This window comes from Canis lupus, chromosome 3 (assembly GCF_003254725.2).
Source record: "Canis lupus dingo isolate Sandy chromosome 3, ASM325472v2, whole genome shotgun sequence".
NCBI lineage: Eukaryota > Metazoa > Chordata > Mammalia > Carnivora > Canidae > Canis > Canis lupus.
Genome location: NC_064245.1, coordinates 26,631,613 through 26,648,198, shown reverse-complemented (window position 1 = coordinate 26,648,198; position 16,586 = coordinate 26,631,613). Strand labels below are relative to the sequence as shown.

The following is a 16,586-nucleotide window of genomic DNA, read 5'->3' as shown; positions in this document are numbered from 1 at the left end:
AAGTAGAGAAGTAGACACACTGATATAACGTTAAGTATTATTCTTTACATCATATGTAGGCATCATATGGTATCCTTTGTGTGTTTGACATATTCATAGGATAAAGCTTTAAGAAAAAAAAAGAAAATACACTTACCTACAGTTGGGAATTTTACAGGTTTTTTGTTTTTTGTTTTTTTTAAGATATTTATTTATTTATTTATTTATTTGAGAGAGAGGGCTTAACCACACATTGGGAGAGGGGCAGCAGAAAAGAATCTTCACTGACTTGAGGCTCAATCCCACAATGCGTGAGATCATGACCTAAGCTGAAACCAAAAGTTGGGCACCTAACCAACTGAGCCACCCAGGTGACCCTGGGAATTTTACTTCTTATAAACTCTTGTACACAGGAGAAGTAGACCTATATAGTAATAATCTTTGTAATATTACTATTCTGTGGGAAACAAGCCCTAATGTCTATCAGTAAAAATGGCTAAACTGGGCTATATGTATATGAAAAGTAATAATGTAGAAATTACAATGAACTAAATGCATATGTATGAGCACGGGGAGATGGCTTTTGAAATCTTTAGTTAGAACTTTTGACTGATGTCAATTATGATATCTAATCAAAAAAGTATATTTTCCTACTAGTCTAAGATCTTTATTTTTTTTTTAAGATTTTACTTATTTATTCATGAGAGACACACAGAGAGAGGCAGAGACATAGGCAGAGAGAGATGCAGGCTCCTTCCAGGGAGCCCAATGCGGAACTCGATCCCAGGACTCCAAGATCATAACCCGAGCCAAAGATGCTCAACCACTGAGCCACCCAGGCACCCCTAATCTAAGATCTTTAAATTCAGAAATTTAATAAAACTAACCACCTAAAGCCTTATGTATTTTAAATGAATATAGTAATGGGGCCCTGAGTGGTTCAGCAGGTTAAGCATCTGCCTTCAGCTAAGGTTGTAATCCCAGAGTCCTGGGATCAAGCCCCCTGTAGGACTCCCTGCTCAGTGGGGAGCCTGATTCTCCCTCTGCCCCTCCCCTTGCTCATGCACACACTCTTTCTCACTCTTACTCTCAAATAAATAAGTAAAATCTTTAAAAAATAAAAATAAATGAACATAATATTTACATAATTATTTTTATAATATTACTATTTATCATTTTTCATTGTTTTTCTTTTTTTATATTTCCTTCAACAGTAAAATACTATACATATTTTTAAGTCAGTTTTTTTGTTTGTTTAAGAGAAAGGGACTGAGGTCGAAGAGGGGCAAAGGGAAAGGGAGAGACTCTCTCTCTTTTTTTCTTTTAAGATTTTATTTATTTGAGACAGAAACAGAGGGAAAGAGAGAGAGAGAGAGAGAGAGAGAGAGAGGAAGGGGTGGGGGGGAGGGAGCAGCGAGGGAGAGAGGGAGAGGCAGAAGCAAACTCCCTGCTGAGCAGGGAGCCCAACTGAGGGCTCCATCGTAGGACCCTGGGATCTTGACCTCAGCCAAAGGCAGACACTTAACAACTGAGCCACCTAGGCACTCTAAAAACTCTCAAAGTTTTGAGAAACTTGATTGGTCTCTACAATGGTGAGGATGAGCAAACAATAGGCTAACTTCATTTGAATTTTTCTTTTCTTTCTTTCTTTCTTTTTTTTCTTTTAGTGAGCTGTACATCAAGTAAGGGACTTGAACTCATGACCCTGAGATTAAGAGCCACATGCTTTACCAGCTGAGACAGCCACATGCTCCATCCAGTTGATTTTTTAATAATAACCTATCCAGTATAATTTGTATAACTCAGAAATTAGTTCTTTGTGTCAGCATTTTCTCTCACAAAATATCTTTTCAAGGAAATGATAACTGAGGGGTACCTGACTGGCTCAGTCAGAAGAGCATGCAGTTCTTGATCTTGGGTAGTACTCTTCAAGCCCCATGTTGGGTGTAGAGCTTAGTGGGAGGAAGGAAGGGGAGGGAAGGGGCAGGAGGGAATAACTGTTTTTGTTTTTTTTTAAGATTTTATTTATTTATTCATGAGAGACACAGAGAGAGAGAGGCAGAGACACGGGCAGAGGGAGAAGCAGGCGGAGCCCGACGTGGGACTCGACCCCAGGTCTCCAGGATCAGGCCCTGGTCTGAAGGCGGGGCTAAACCGCTGAGCCACGGGGCTACCCGGAATAACTGTTTTGAATTTCACTTCTCTTTCTGGTTCCATTGTAAGTGATGACTGACAGGAGAATTAGTTCACCAACAGTTAGTTGGTGGTGCTCTACATAGATTTCTTGTTCTAAGTCGGCTAGAATCTGTGGCCTTTTGAGCCCTCATGAGAGTTTCTTGGAACTCAGCTTTCAAGCATTCAGTTCAGGCACTCCATAAAATAATACATATTTGCTTGATAGTGTATTTTTTGTAAGTATGTTAAGTATAGTATATATATCTAGTATATGTATTTATACACGGAAGGTTATATAGAGATTTGATGGCGTATCTGTATTGCATTCCACCTTATATGTGAAAACAAACTTATATTTTTATTTTTTAAATTTTTTTATTTTTTCAAACTTATATTTTTAAAAGTTAGTTTGTTTATTTGTTTGTTTTCAGTAATCTCTATATCAAATGTGGAGCTTGAACTCACAGCCCTGAGATCAAGAGTCACAGTTCCTCTTGACTGAGCCGGCCAGGTGCCCTACAAACTTACATTTTTGAAAAAGTTTTTGTATTGAGCACTTAGTGAATGGAAAAAAATAGAAACCTGACAGATTTATAACTACATCCTACTGATATTTGAATTTTATTGACTTCATTATTTACTTATGGTGACCACAACTTTGAACTGGGATCATGGCAATGGATACTCCTTGTAATTATTATAGACAATAGACATTTGGACCAAAACTTGTGAAAATACTTAGACATACTAAAGAAGCAAAATTAGCTCAGATACCTGATACCATCGAGAACTGAATTAGAATTCAGGGTGACCCTAAAAAATTATACAAGTGGGGAAAAATTTACATAAAATACACTATGTGAAAAACTGTAACGGAATAACTTAATTTAGAAGTGACTGGTGGCTCAGTCAATTAAGTGTCCAACTCTTGGTTTCTGCTCAGGTCATGATCTCAGGGGTCATGGGATGGAGCCCCGAGTCAGGCTCTGCACTCAGCACAGAGTCTGCTTCAGATTCTTTCTCCCTCCTCCTCTGACCTTCCCCACTTGCGCTATCTTGCTCTCAAAGAAATAAATAAAATCTCTTTAAAAAGGAATAATTTAATTTACTTGAGAAGGAAAATCTGCTTTAGAGAAAGATAATGAAGAAAAATGTTATTTCATCATGTCTCTTGAAATACGTTATGGGTGACTCACAGAGCTTACATAATGATATTGAAGTAATATCTACTATAAAAATGCTAAAAATATAGCTATCCTTCATTCCAGAGTCTGTAAACATAAGCTCAGCAACATATCCATCATTCAAGGCAACTATAATTAAAAATTGAGTGTATTTTTCCCAGGCTTTTTGTCTGTTGATTTTATTTTACATGGTGTAATTGTGCTGTATATTCAACTTTTGGTTACCTGTGTATAATACATATAATTTATGGATTGTCTACAGAAAAAATCTTTATCACAGTTTAGCTTTTCTTTTATAACAAGCCATGGTCTTAACGTCTAACATTAATTAATATTTGCCTAGAAATAGGGTTAATATAAGGAATGTAACTAGGCTACCCAGAATTTAAATGCCCATGACAAAACAAGTGAAATTACTCTTTATTCATTTATTACTTCACCACTTCATGAGTACCTGCTATGTAAAAAGCACTGTGGTTGAGTCAGTGAAAATCAGAAAGATAATCAATAGATATTTTTGCCCTGAAGGAACAGAGGATTCAGTGAATTATTATGTTGTGACAATTGTTTGGAATTAATGATTATTTTTCTGACCAAAATGCATAGGCTGACTTCAGAAATGACTTCAGGTTCTTTGGAAGATATTTGGAAGAATCTTTCTTTGGAAGAAATTTAAATTTCTATTATTTCATGTGGTAATTGAAATGAAATTTGTACATTGGATATAATACTAAATTGAATATTAATGATTGTGTAATCATTAATATTTGTAATCTTTGGTCTAATTTGAGATATAACTGCTAAAAATCATTCCAGGAAGAATCTCATATGTTTCTAACTGAAAGTTTGGAGCACTTAAGGAATTCCTTCTAGTTCTAATGTATTTGACCAATTTATTGGTCGCTCTCAAAACTAGTCACCACTTTAATCATCAACAGCTTCATTATTTTTTTTTTTTAAGATTCTATTTATCTACTCATGAGAAACAGAGAGAGAGACAGAGACAGAAAGCAGCCTCCCCACAGGGAGCCCGATGTGGGACTCGATCCCGGGACTCTGAGCCAAAGGGAGACACTCAACCACTGAGCCACCCAGGTGTCCCTACAGCTTCATTATTTTGGATGGTAATCAAATCTTGTGATTTTAAGAAGTTTAAATTACAGAGTGGCGTGTTTTTTCCATATTTCCAAATATTTTACACTGAACACCACATTATTTGTGAACAAACTATTTTTCATTCATATGTAACTTGTATGGAGAAAATACCAGAAGCATGTAACTGTGAAGTATTTGTAGTTTTCTTCTCAATGTTTATTCTTTCTTTCTTTCTTTTAAAGATTTTAGGTAATCTCTACACTCAATGTGGGGCTCGAACTCATAACCTCTAGATCAAGAATCACGTGCTCTTACAGACCAAGCCATTTGAGTCCCCCTGTTCAGTGTTTTTTTTTTTTTAAGATTTTATTTATTTATTCATAAGAGACACACAGAGAGAGGCAGAGACACAGGCAGAGGGAGAAGCAGGCTCCATGCAGGGAGCCCAACGTGGGACTCTGATCCCCAGTCTTCAGGATCACTCCCTGGGCCGAATGCAGGTGCTAAACTGCTGAGCCACCCAGGGATCCCCTCTCTTCAGTGTTTCTTAATTGATCTTACTATAATAAACACTTTTTAAAAAGTGATCCCTGTGCTTAATGTGGGCCTTGAACTCACCACCCCAAGATCAAGAATTGCATGCTCTACAGACTGAGCCAGCCAGAAGCTCCTATAATAAACATTTTAAACAAGGAATTCAATGCCTAAAAAAATAACATAATTTGTAATTCTTAGATTTGCAGTTGACCATAGGATTCAATAGTATTTTTGTGTAAGTAGCATATGTATCTTTTAAAACAACTATATTTCAAGAAAAACAGCTAAAATAATTTTCTTAGAAGAAAGCACCCTTGCTACAAATTATCTAGTCTAGAGCCAGTTCTATTGGTTAGAACAGAGCTACAGGGGAAACAGCCATGGCTCTGATAACCACAAGAACTTGTTGATTAACTTTACTCAGTCTATAAGCTTATCTTATGTCATCTTATTTATTGCCCCTAACCCCTGGTTATTTGCCTTTTGGATCTTTGGAATGTTGCATGTACTAGGGCTTTATCACTCTTCCTAAGGATCTTCAGTGATTGTATTGTGGACATTACAAATGTGACTATCCTCAGAGCACTGAAAAGGCTCTTACAAGAACCAATACTAAATAATAGTGTTTGGTATAAGAGGACAGTAGGCTCTCAGATATGTATTCTTGTGTGATTACTTTCCTACCTAACCAACAACTATCTTAACACTACGAAAAATTAGTGATACGTAAGTTTGGGTTATAGCTAAAGACAGATTCTTCATAGTCAGGAAGAAGTGCGATGAATTGGCTCTTGGTATGAGCGATTTTGCATATGAAGCTGATGAGTGGGGATCCCTGGGTGGCTCAGTGGTTTAACCCCTGCCTTCCACCCAAGACATGATCCTGGAGACCTGGGATCGAGTCCCACATCAAGCTCCCTGCATGGAGCCTACTTCTCCCTCTGCCTGTGTCTCTGCCTCTCTGTTGTGTGTGTGTCTCTCATGCATAAATAAAAAAAAAAAAAGAAGCAGCTGATGACTGTAACCAACAGGTAGGAATTGCTGTAGCTCTATTTTGGAACATTGCTCTCTCAGAAATTTATAGTTTATAGTTAAACTTTATGTGAACTAATTTAGAAGAAAGGCCTATTCGATTGTCATAGGATTATCATTTTTTTCTATGAAAGGACTAAAAGTCAAAATCTGAGATCCTGAATGTACCTTTTTTCTGCTTGTTTTGTTAAAGCCAAAGTGAAATGCACATTAGAAATTAGTAAATGTATTTTAAATATTACAGTGTCGATGACTTTCAGCCAAAAACCACCAGGAATATATTTGTAGTTGGATTTATTGCTCATTGCTACAGCAAAAGAGAGACTAATATGAAAATAGAGATATGACAGGAAACTAAGGGATGTCACAGGGCAGGGATATTAGAAAAAACTTATAGGATCTGGACTGTGTTTGGTGATTTGGGGGTTGGGGGAGGAGCAAGCGAGAATTTATTCTGAATTGGGGACTGTTAGGAAGTGGGTGTAATTCAATGATTAGGTATCTTAACAACTCTTGTCTAGGAGAAGGGAACATGAGACCCACGCCAAAGCTTTTATTGATAAAGAAGCAGCAGTCACTCATATTAACCAGGATAGGAGATGTTTGGCATTTTGAAGTTTGGACAATTTCATGTTTTGTTTATGTTCAGACATGATTAAGGAAAGGTCTAGTTTTTGTCTAGATCCATCATGGTCACAAAATGTCCTTAAAATATATGATGTTGATATTCTGTGAAATTGTTTATGTTGAAGAAGAGAACAATACCATGATGTAACTGTGAGTACAAGCCAGCTCCCAGATGTAAGGGGCTGTTTGTTTCTTTCTCAACTCTTATGCCATTAGGTGGCAAAAGTAATAATCATTGATTTCAAACATTTGTTCCCTGGGATCCCTGGGTGGCGCAGCGGTTTAGAGCCTGCCTTTGGCCCAGGGCGTGATCCTGGAGACCCGGGATTGAATCCCACGTCGGGCTCCCGGTGCATGGAGCCTGCTTCTCCCTCTGCCTGTGTCTCTGCCTCTCTCTCTGTGTCTCTCATGGATAAATAAATAAAATCTTTAAAAAAATTCTTATTTTTGTCAATGCTATCAATTCATATGTTCCTGTTAGTATTCATTTTCATGCCTTTGTTTCTCAATGAATAATCTCTTCCAATAGAATAGACTTCCCTTTTTTGTTATCCTAAACATGTTTCTATGATTCATCTAAGAGGGGCATTTTCCATATACTTTAGTCACAGAATTGTTTGCTTTTTCCCTAACAAAATGTTATGATGAGCTGTTTTACAGTGTGAATTTACTTTATAATGTCAAATTATAGAATTTATTTTTAGCAAATCAATAAGCAAGAACAAGGGGACTGTTTTAATTGGCCCACATATGAAATCAGGGTTCGTAGATGGCATTAGCATATAATTTAATTTTTATTTATTTATTCTTTTATTTTTAAAAAAACTTTTAAAGATTTTATTTATTTATTCATGAGAGACAGAGAGAAAGGCAGAGACATAGGCAGAGGGAGAAGCAGGCTCCTCACAGGGAGTTCGATGCAGGACTTGAGCCTGAGATTCTGGGATCATGACCTAAGCCAAAGGCAGACATTCAACCACTCAGCCACCCGGGTGTCCCTAATTTTTTTTTAAAGTAAACTCTATCCCCAACATGAGTCTCGAACTCACAACCATGAGATCAAGAGTCACATGCTCCACCCACAGAGCCAGCCAGGCATCCCTAGCATGTAATTTATATTTATATTTGTTTGGCTATAAAATGTGGAGAACATTCTGATTCACCCATGTTCTGACAGGTGTTTAATAGCTTGACTTCCTAAATACTCTTAAATTAAACAGATAGTAGAGGAAGCTTTTATTCTGAAGTTTGTACAAAAGTGAATTATCTGGCAGCACAAGTATGAATTTGTTGATGATCTCCAGATGTTCTACATAACACGTTTGAAGGAGTTCAGATTTTTTTTAAAAATTCCAGTGAAATACATTTAACATAAAACTTACCATCTTAGCCATTTTTAAGTGTATAGTTTAGAACTGTTATGTATATTCCTAATGCTATACAACGAATTTCCAGAAGTTTTCTCATCTTGCAGAACTGTAACACTATACATATTAACCAAACTTTCCATTTTATTCTCCCACCAGCCCCTGTCAACAACCTTCTATTTTCAGTATGTACGAATTTGATTACTCTAGATAACTCAAATAATTGGAATCCTACAGTATTTGTCTTATTGTGACTGGCTTATTTCACTTAGCATAATATCCTCAAACATAATATCCAGAGTGTAGCATTTGTTGGAATTTCCCTACTTTTGGGGCACGTGCACCCCCACGTTGGTAGCAGCATTACCAACAATAGCTAAGTTATGGAAAGTGCCCAAATGTCCATTGCCTGCTGCATGGGTAAGGAAGATGTGGTATACATGCACAATGGAATATTACTGAGCCATCAAAAAGAAGGAAATCTTGCCATTTGCAATGATGTGGATGGAGCTAGAGCTTATCACGCTGAGCGAAATAAGTCAGTCAGGGAAAGACAATTATCATATGATTTCATTCATGTGGAATTTAAGAAACAGATGAACATAGGGGAAGAGAAGGAAAAATAAAATAAGAACAGAGGGGGAGGCGAACCATAAGAGACTCTTAACAATAGAGAACAGGTAACTGCCGCCCTCTCCTCCTCCGGCCAAGGAGTTTCTAGAAGCTGGCAGGTCCAGAAGCTTTATGTGGAGGTGTCTATGTGTCTCCTGCCGTTGGCGGCAAGGTAAAGCCCCTGGTGTCCCCAGTCCCTGTCCGTAGTGCGGGAGAGCTGGCTGCGGCCCTGCCCTGCCCTCCCGGGCCCTCCCGTCCCCTCCCCCCGCCCCCCCACATCCCTCCCAGTCCCCTCCCGGGCCCTCCCCTGCCCTCCTGTCTCCTCCCCTGCCCTCCTGTCCCCTCCTGTCCCCTCCCGGGCCCTCCCCGTCCCCTCTCATGCCCTCCCCTGCCCTCCCCGTCCCCTCCCCTGCCCTCCCTTCCCCTGCCCTCCCCTGCCCTCCCGTCCCCTCCGTGCCCTCCCGTCCCCTCCGTCCCCTCCCCTGCCCTCCCCTGCCCTCCTGTCCCCTCCGTCCCATCCCCTGCCCTCCCCATCCCCTCCCCTGCCCTCCCTTCCCCTGCCCTCCCCTGCCCTCCCGTCCCCTCCCCTGCCCTCCCGTCCCCTCCGTCCCCTCCCCTGCCCTCCCGTCCCCTCCGTCCGCTCCGTGCCCTCCGTGGCCCCCCGGTGCCGCCCGCGCCGCCCGCCGGCTGCGGACCCCTCCAGCCCGGCTCTTGGTTGCGGCGCTCGGGCTCGGGCCGACGCTCGTGCAGCCGCTGCTGAACCCGCAGATCCCTCGAGGCTCCCCGAAGCTTTTGCTTTGGGGTTGATTTCTGGGCCGAGGAATTCCCCGTCTGAATTTCTCTCCCTGCAGTGAGCAGTCGTTCAGCGGGGCGTGGTGCCCGGGATTGAGGGGACCGAATGCCCCCCTGGATGTTTCGTTCCTTGGTTCGGGGTCAGGAGAGTGGTTTTCGCGCCACCCAGGCCGCGCAGAAAGCGGCGGAAGGTGCGCGGGGATGACAATGGGCGGGCGCGGGGGCAGCAGCTAAAATCGCTTCTCTCCAAGTCATCATCTTTCACAGCCCCAGGAAGCGTCTTGATTCACCGCGGCGTTGGCGGCAGTAAGACGGGCAGTACCAAACAGAACTGTCTGGAAACCTTTGTTTCCAATTCAAAACGGAGCTTTATATTGTGTTTGCCATCAGTCCAGGTACTCTCCCCTAGCGGATGACGGATTGCAAAGCAGAGCATCTGATGGCAGGACGATTGTATGCTACCACCCTTCTTCTTTTTAAGATTTTATTTATTTATTCATGAGAGACACAGAGAGAGAGAGAGAGAGAGGCAGAGACACAGGCAGAGGGAGAAGCAGGCTCCATGCAGGAAGCCCGACGTGGGACTCGATCCAGGGTCTCCAGGATCAGGCCCTGAGCTGCAGGCGGCGCTAAACCGCGGGGCCACCGGGCTGCCCTGCTACCACCTTTCCGTGGACATTGCCTATGAGCACACAAAACCTACCCCTGGGCCAGATCCTCTGCATAATAATGAAGAAACACATGACCGAGTGCTGAAAACCAGACTAAAGGGAAAAAAATGAACACTTTGAGCAAGGACTCCTGATAGAACAACTTCGCAAAATGTTCTTCACTACGAAGCACCGTTGGTGTCCTCGTGCACACAGTATCACAGACGTTGTAGGAAACTGGATCCTCCAAAAGACAGATGATACTGAGGTTTTCAGGAATCAGAAAGATGTTATCTTGTGTCTCATTTGCCATTTGAGAAACGCAATTGAGTATTTTCACTAATATGTTATATAGCAAAATAATAATAAAATGTCTTTTAATATCTTAAAAAAAGAATTAAATACTTGGTTTCAGGAACCCCTGTAGTTATTTGTTTCCCATCATCCTGAAATTCTCTAATAACTTGCCTTTTTTTTGAGAGAGAGAGAGAGAGATAGAGAGAGAGCACTAGTGAGCAGTGGGACAGGGCAGAGAATTCCAAACGGACTCTGGGCTGGATGTGAAGCCTGAAGCAGGGCTCCATCCCATGACCCCAAGATCATGACCTGAGCTGAAATCAAGAGTCATACATCCAACCAACTGAGCCACCCTTGTGCCCCAATAACTTGCCTTTTTTTTTTTTTTTGAGATTTTATTTATTTACTCATGAGAGAGACACACACACAGAGAGAGAGAGGCAGAGACACAAGCAGAGGGAGATGCAGGCTCCGTGCAGGGAGCCGGACATGGGACTCCATCCCAGGACCCCAGGATCACGCCCTGGGTAGAAGGCAGGTGCTAAACCACTGAGCCACCCAGGGATCCCCAATAACAAGCCTCTCAGTATTTCCACTTTTATTTTTAAAATCTGGCATTTCATTATTTCATTTCACATAACTTTTTTTTAAGATTTAATTTATTTATTCATGAATAACACAAGGAGAGAGGCAGAGACAGAGGCAGAGAAAGAAGCAGGCTCCAAGCAGGGACTCTGATGTGGGACTCAATCCTGGGTCTCGAGGATCACACCCTGGGTCAAAGGCAGGCAGTAAACCGCTGAGCCACCCAAGCCATCCCCTGACACAACTTTTTTTATTTTTAAAGACTTTATTTATTTGAAAGAAAAAGAAAGAACAAGCAGGGGGAATGGCAGAGGGAGAGGGAGAAGGAATGGCAGAGGGAAAGGGAGAGGGAGAAGCAGGCTCCCTGTGGAGCAGGGAGCCTGGCGGGGATGGGGGGCCTTAGGGAGTGAGGGCGCTGGGGCTCCATCATGATCTAACCTGAAGGCAGACATTTCACTGACTGAGCCACCCAGGCGCCGCTGACACAACTTTTTTAAAAACTTTTATTTATTTATTTTTTAAAAAAACTTTTAATTCCAGTATAGTGAACACACGGTGTTATATTAGGTCAAATGTACAATGTAGTGATTCAACGATTCCATAGCATTCCATATTCAGCATTCCATATTATTCAGCATTCTCATTTGATACAAGTTGTATGATGTCAACTTGTATCAACTTGATGTCAAGTTGTCTGGGGTGTCAGATCCTGTTGATGATAAATGTGTGCACTGCCTATCAGAAGTGCTTCTTCATTAGAGCAACTGGGCTAGATAACACCACTTAGAAACTAACTGGGGCGCCTGGCCGGCTCAGCTGGTTAAACATCCAACTCTTGATTTTGGCTTAGGTCGTGATCTCAGGGTCATGAAATCAAGCCCCAAGTCAGGCTCCACGCTCACTGTGGGGGGTCTGCTTGAGATTCTCTCTCTCCCTCTGCCCCTCCCCATCTCCACTCATGTGCCGACTCTTTCTCTCTCTCAAATAAATAACTCTTAAAAAAATAAAAGAAATTTGGGGCTGAGGGCTTAGGTGAGTATTTCTTGCTTTGCTGGCACCATGTTGGTCATGCGTAAGACTCTCAAGCATTAGAGAGAGAATGGGCGGATTCCCTGAGTACTCTAACATACACTTCATTATTCCACGTGAAGCCTGTGAATGACATGTAGCTGTAATCATTAACCCATTGTACAGATGTGGAATCTTACCCTCAGAGAAGTTAAAACACTTCCCCAAGGTGACATGGCTTAATTAGTGGTAGAGCCAGATCTTAAACTCACGTCTACTGACTCCTGACCAAATGCTAGATCTTTAAAAGATGCATTGTTAACTCCTGCCTGGAATGCTAAATGCCTCAACACTATGGCCTGTTGAAAAGAAAGTAAATCTAAGCAAAAAAGGACCTAGAGTTAAATAAAACAGGATTAGCTACTCTCTTAGAGGCAATATTCAATCATAAGAAGTTATGGAAAAGTCTTCCCTAGAAGTCTCTAAAAATAAGATATAAAATAAATCCATCTATTTTGTAACGAATATATGTTACAGGCCAGTGGAAATCTAGAAAATAACTCATGATAAGTTCCACATGAAAGTATTAGAAACTTTATAAGCATAGCCTAAAATGGTGAACAGAGTGTCTTCCATTAAATGGTAGAAATCAGATTTTCTTTGAAAGTAAAAATGTGTTATGGGTTGTTAAATAAATATCAAATGAAGGGGATCCCTGGGTGGCTCAGCAGTTGGGCATCTGCCTTCAGCCCAGGGCGTGATCCTGGAGACCTGGGATCGAGTCCCATGTCAGGCTCCCTGCATGGAGCCTGCTTCTCCCTCTCTCTCTCTCTCTCTCTCTCTCTCTCTCTGTGTGTGTCTCTCATGAATAAATAAATAAAATCTTTAAAAAAAATCAAATGAAGAATCCTCTTCTTTTTAAAGGATCCTTTATTTTTATCACATTTTTGATGCGTTAATAAGAACTAAACTTCATGTACGTTTGTTTTGCATTGGGATAAACAGTGGTATAGAATTAACTTCTGACCTCCTGTGCTAATATAAGGGATTAGGGGCACAAGCATTTTTAGAAGAGGAGATCGTCCAAGTAATCTTTGCTTTTTGTCTTAGAAATGTATGGTAAGACTGTGGACTCTGAGGTGTTTTCTTCCCCCCAGGGGCATAGAATCATACAGCGCTTGTGTTTTACTCAACTGTATATTATAATTCATTTGTCACTTTTTAATATACAACAGCCAGGGCTGAAAGGAATTGGCAATAGTGCCAGGCAGCCCCAAGAATCCAGTATGGGATGCTAATTTGTCACAGAAAATCCCGCAAAGTACAATTCTACATGCAGATTATAGCCAAGTGTTATCTGTGAAATTAGGCCAAATTCTGAGGATTTCTAATTACTGAAGGTGAATGTCAGGGCTCAAAGATTTAAGATTTAACAGCAAAAAGAGGAAAGGTAGGATTGTGTTTCAGTTTCTATTTCTTTCTTTTTTTTTAAGATTTTATTTATTTGAGAGAGAGAGGGGAAGTGAGAGAGAGCGAGCATGAGCTGGAGGGAGGGAGGGCTGGGAGGAGGGACAGAGGGCAAGGAAGCAGCAGACTCCCCACAGAGTGGATGGCCTGATGCAGTCTCCATCCCAGGAACCCAGGAGCATGACCTGAGTCAAAGGCAGACATTTAACCAACTGAGCCACCCAGGCGTCCCTCATATTCTATTTCAAAAGTAGAAAAATCTATTCTTTCCTCATTTGTTCTTAATTCTCATTTGAAATCCTGGCCTCGGCACTTCTTTGTATCATACTCTCCTTTCTAGTTTCATTGAACACGATGCTTGAAAAATATGGTAAAACCTTGTGTGTGCACGCCATCAAGTTTGTGAGCAAATGAAGTAATAGGATGCTTTTTTTAATAATAAATTTATTTTTTATTGGTGTTCAATTTGCCAACATACAGAATAACACCCAGTGCTCATCCTGTCAAGTGCCCCACTCAGGGCCCGCCACCCCAGTCACCCCCACCCCCCCACCCCCGCCCTATGCTTTTTGGATTTAAATCTTGCAGTGCTTAAGAGCTCCTTATATCCTCTGTTTCTTTGTTAAATGTGGCGGCTTCTCTTAGGAAGTAGCTTCCTCCATTCAAAACAGGGGTTCAGTAATTAGCTAAAACAGCTGGTAAAACAGTTTTAGTTTTGTTTCCCCATTTTTTGTAAAATAAATGAAAGGGCCTGTTCTGAGCTAACTTCATTATGGAGCTCAATGGATCTTGAAATATATTAGTTTTATATGATAGAATTAACTCATTGATTAGATATTGTTTCCATGGTTCGAGTAAAGAATAGTAACTGGAATGATGTTTGAAGCCATGTACAATTGTTGACCTAATCAATATACAGTTTCCTATACTTGTACTTTATATTTCTTAAATTCATGTCTTTCATGTGACCCCAAAATTACTATGTAAGTATATAATAAAACCTATTTGTGTTTGTTAGTATTTTTAAGATTTTATTTATTTATTCCTGAGAGACACAGAGAGAGAGGCAGAGACAGAAGCAGGCTCCATGCAGGGAGCCTGATGTGGGACTCGATCCTGAGACTCCAGGATCACGCCCTGAGCCAAAGGCAGATAGATGCTCAACCACTGAGCCACCCAGGCATCTCTATTTGTGCTTATTAAAATTACAAGGATGAACAAACACTGATTAATGTGAAGGTGGGCATGGAACATGTTAGAAAAGCAGAGCGGGGTAGTAGAAAGTGCTTCTATTAGGGAGAGATATGCAAAGCCAACCTTCACCACGTATGAGCTACTTAATCTTGATCAAGTTAAGTCAAGTTAACTTCACTTTTCTGTGCCTCATTTTTCTTCTTTGATAAACAGGGAGTAGTAACTACCTTGCAGGTGATTGTGGAGATTTGAGAAAATATTTGCAAAGTCACTAGCTCAGTATCCAACAAGTGATAGGGATTCCCCAAAATGGAAGCTGCTGCCCCTGGTCTTGAGAACTAATACTTACTTAGACTATGATTCTAAACATACTTTCCTCGTTTTTTGTTGTTTTTTGTTTGTTTGTTTGTTTTTTTAAGATTTTATTTATTTATTTATTTATTTATTTATTTATTCATGAAAGATTCAGAGAGAGACGCAGAGACACAGGCAGAGGGAGAAGCAGGCTCATGCAGGGAGCCTGATGAGGACTCAATACCAGGACCCCAGAATCATGCCCTGAACCAAAGACAAATGTTCAACCACTGAGCCACTCAGGTGCCCCCATATTTCCCTTTATAGAAGGTGGACAATTTTATTTTAAACCTTCAGAGTAGGTATGAAAGCAAACAAATGTTAACAATGCATTAGGGGGGAAAGTCTGTTTATAAACATAAAACTAGAGCAGGTATTAACAGAAAATGGCAAGAATTTGAAAGGTGGCAATATTAATCAGGGTCCAGGCAGAAAAACAGAGCCAAGGTATCTTAACAGAGAAAATTTAATGTGGGGAACTAGTCACAAAAGTGATGGGAGAGGTGAGAAGGCAATCAGAGGTCAGTGAGGCAACACATTGGAAGTTTACCGATGACAGGGAACTTGCTATTCCCTCCACCACTAAAGTGACAAAGAGAGAAGGAGGTAGAACCAGGGCTTAGGGAGCCTGGAGAAAGATGGAACCCGCTGGAGATGGAGCCCTGCCTGAGATACTACACAGAACAGACAGAGAAAGGAGAAATGCCCTGGTTTTCCAATTTACCACCCTCCAATCTCCCATCACTGTCTTCTCAGTGGTTCATCTTAATTCAAATCCAGTTGACCAAGAGCCTGAGAAAGGCAGTTTGCCAGGAGACCCAGCAATACAAAGTGGCATGGAGGAAGGGCAGGGGAAAAAATATGAGGACAAATAGACAAATGACCAGCACAGTGACAGTCACAGCTATTTTCTGAGGAATTGCTTGCATGGCCTGGGATGGAATTACAAGGCAGATAGTTCATTGCTTTTGCTTTTTTCCTTACCTCAGTGCCCTCCTTCCCTAGGTTTGGTGTAGGGTAGGCCTAATGTATTAGACTGGAAGGAGTCTCACAGGTGCCATAAATCAGAGTATCAGTGGTCACATCTGGAGCAGAAGGCTATGGCAGGAAAAGACAAAGGCAAGTGGGGCTTATTAGTCTGAGAAGATAATATACATTCTTGTTGGCAATAGACCAGAAATAAATGCTAAAAACAATCTGTAGTAGATTAGAGATTGTGGTGGCTTGCATCACATCTCATCAGGCCATGAGAAGGGGATATATTTTGAGGGCAGAGCCCAGAGGACTTACTGATTGGTAAATGTAAATATGAGGGAAAAGGAAAAAAAAAAAAAAAAGATGAGTGATGACACTCAAGTTCACTCTGAGCAACCAGGAGGATAACATCGCCATTTATCAAAATGGGCAAACTATGAGAAGATTTGGGTAGGATGGCCTGAATTTGTGGGGGTGTTTTGTTTGGTTTTACTTTTTAAGATTTATTTATTTATTTTAGAGACAGAACAAGAGAGCATGGGGGTGGGCAGAGGGCAGAGGAAGAGGGAGAGAGAACCTCCAGCAGACTCCCTGAGCACAGAGACTGATCTCATGTCTCTGAGATCATGACCTGAGCTGCAATCGAGTCGGTTTAC

General features: G+C 41.1%; 1 pseudogene; it reads left to right on the top strand.

Moving 5' to 3' along the window:
* Positions 1–9,506: 9,506 nt before the first annotated feature.
* LOC118354326 (39S ribosomal protein L42, mitochondrial-like) lies at positions 9,507–10,435 on the top strand (annotated as a pseudogene).
* Positions 10,436–16,586: the final 6,151 nt, after the last annotated feature.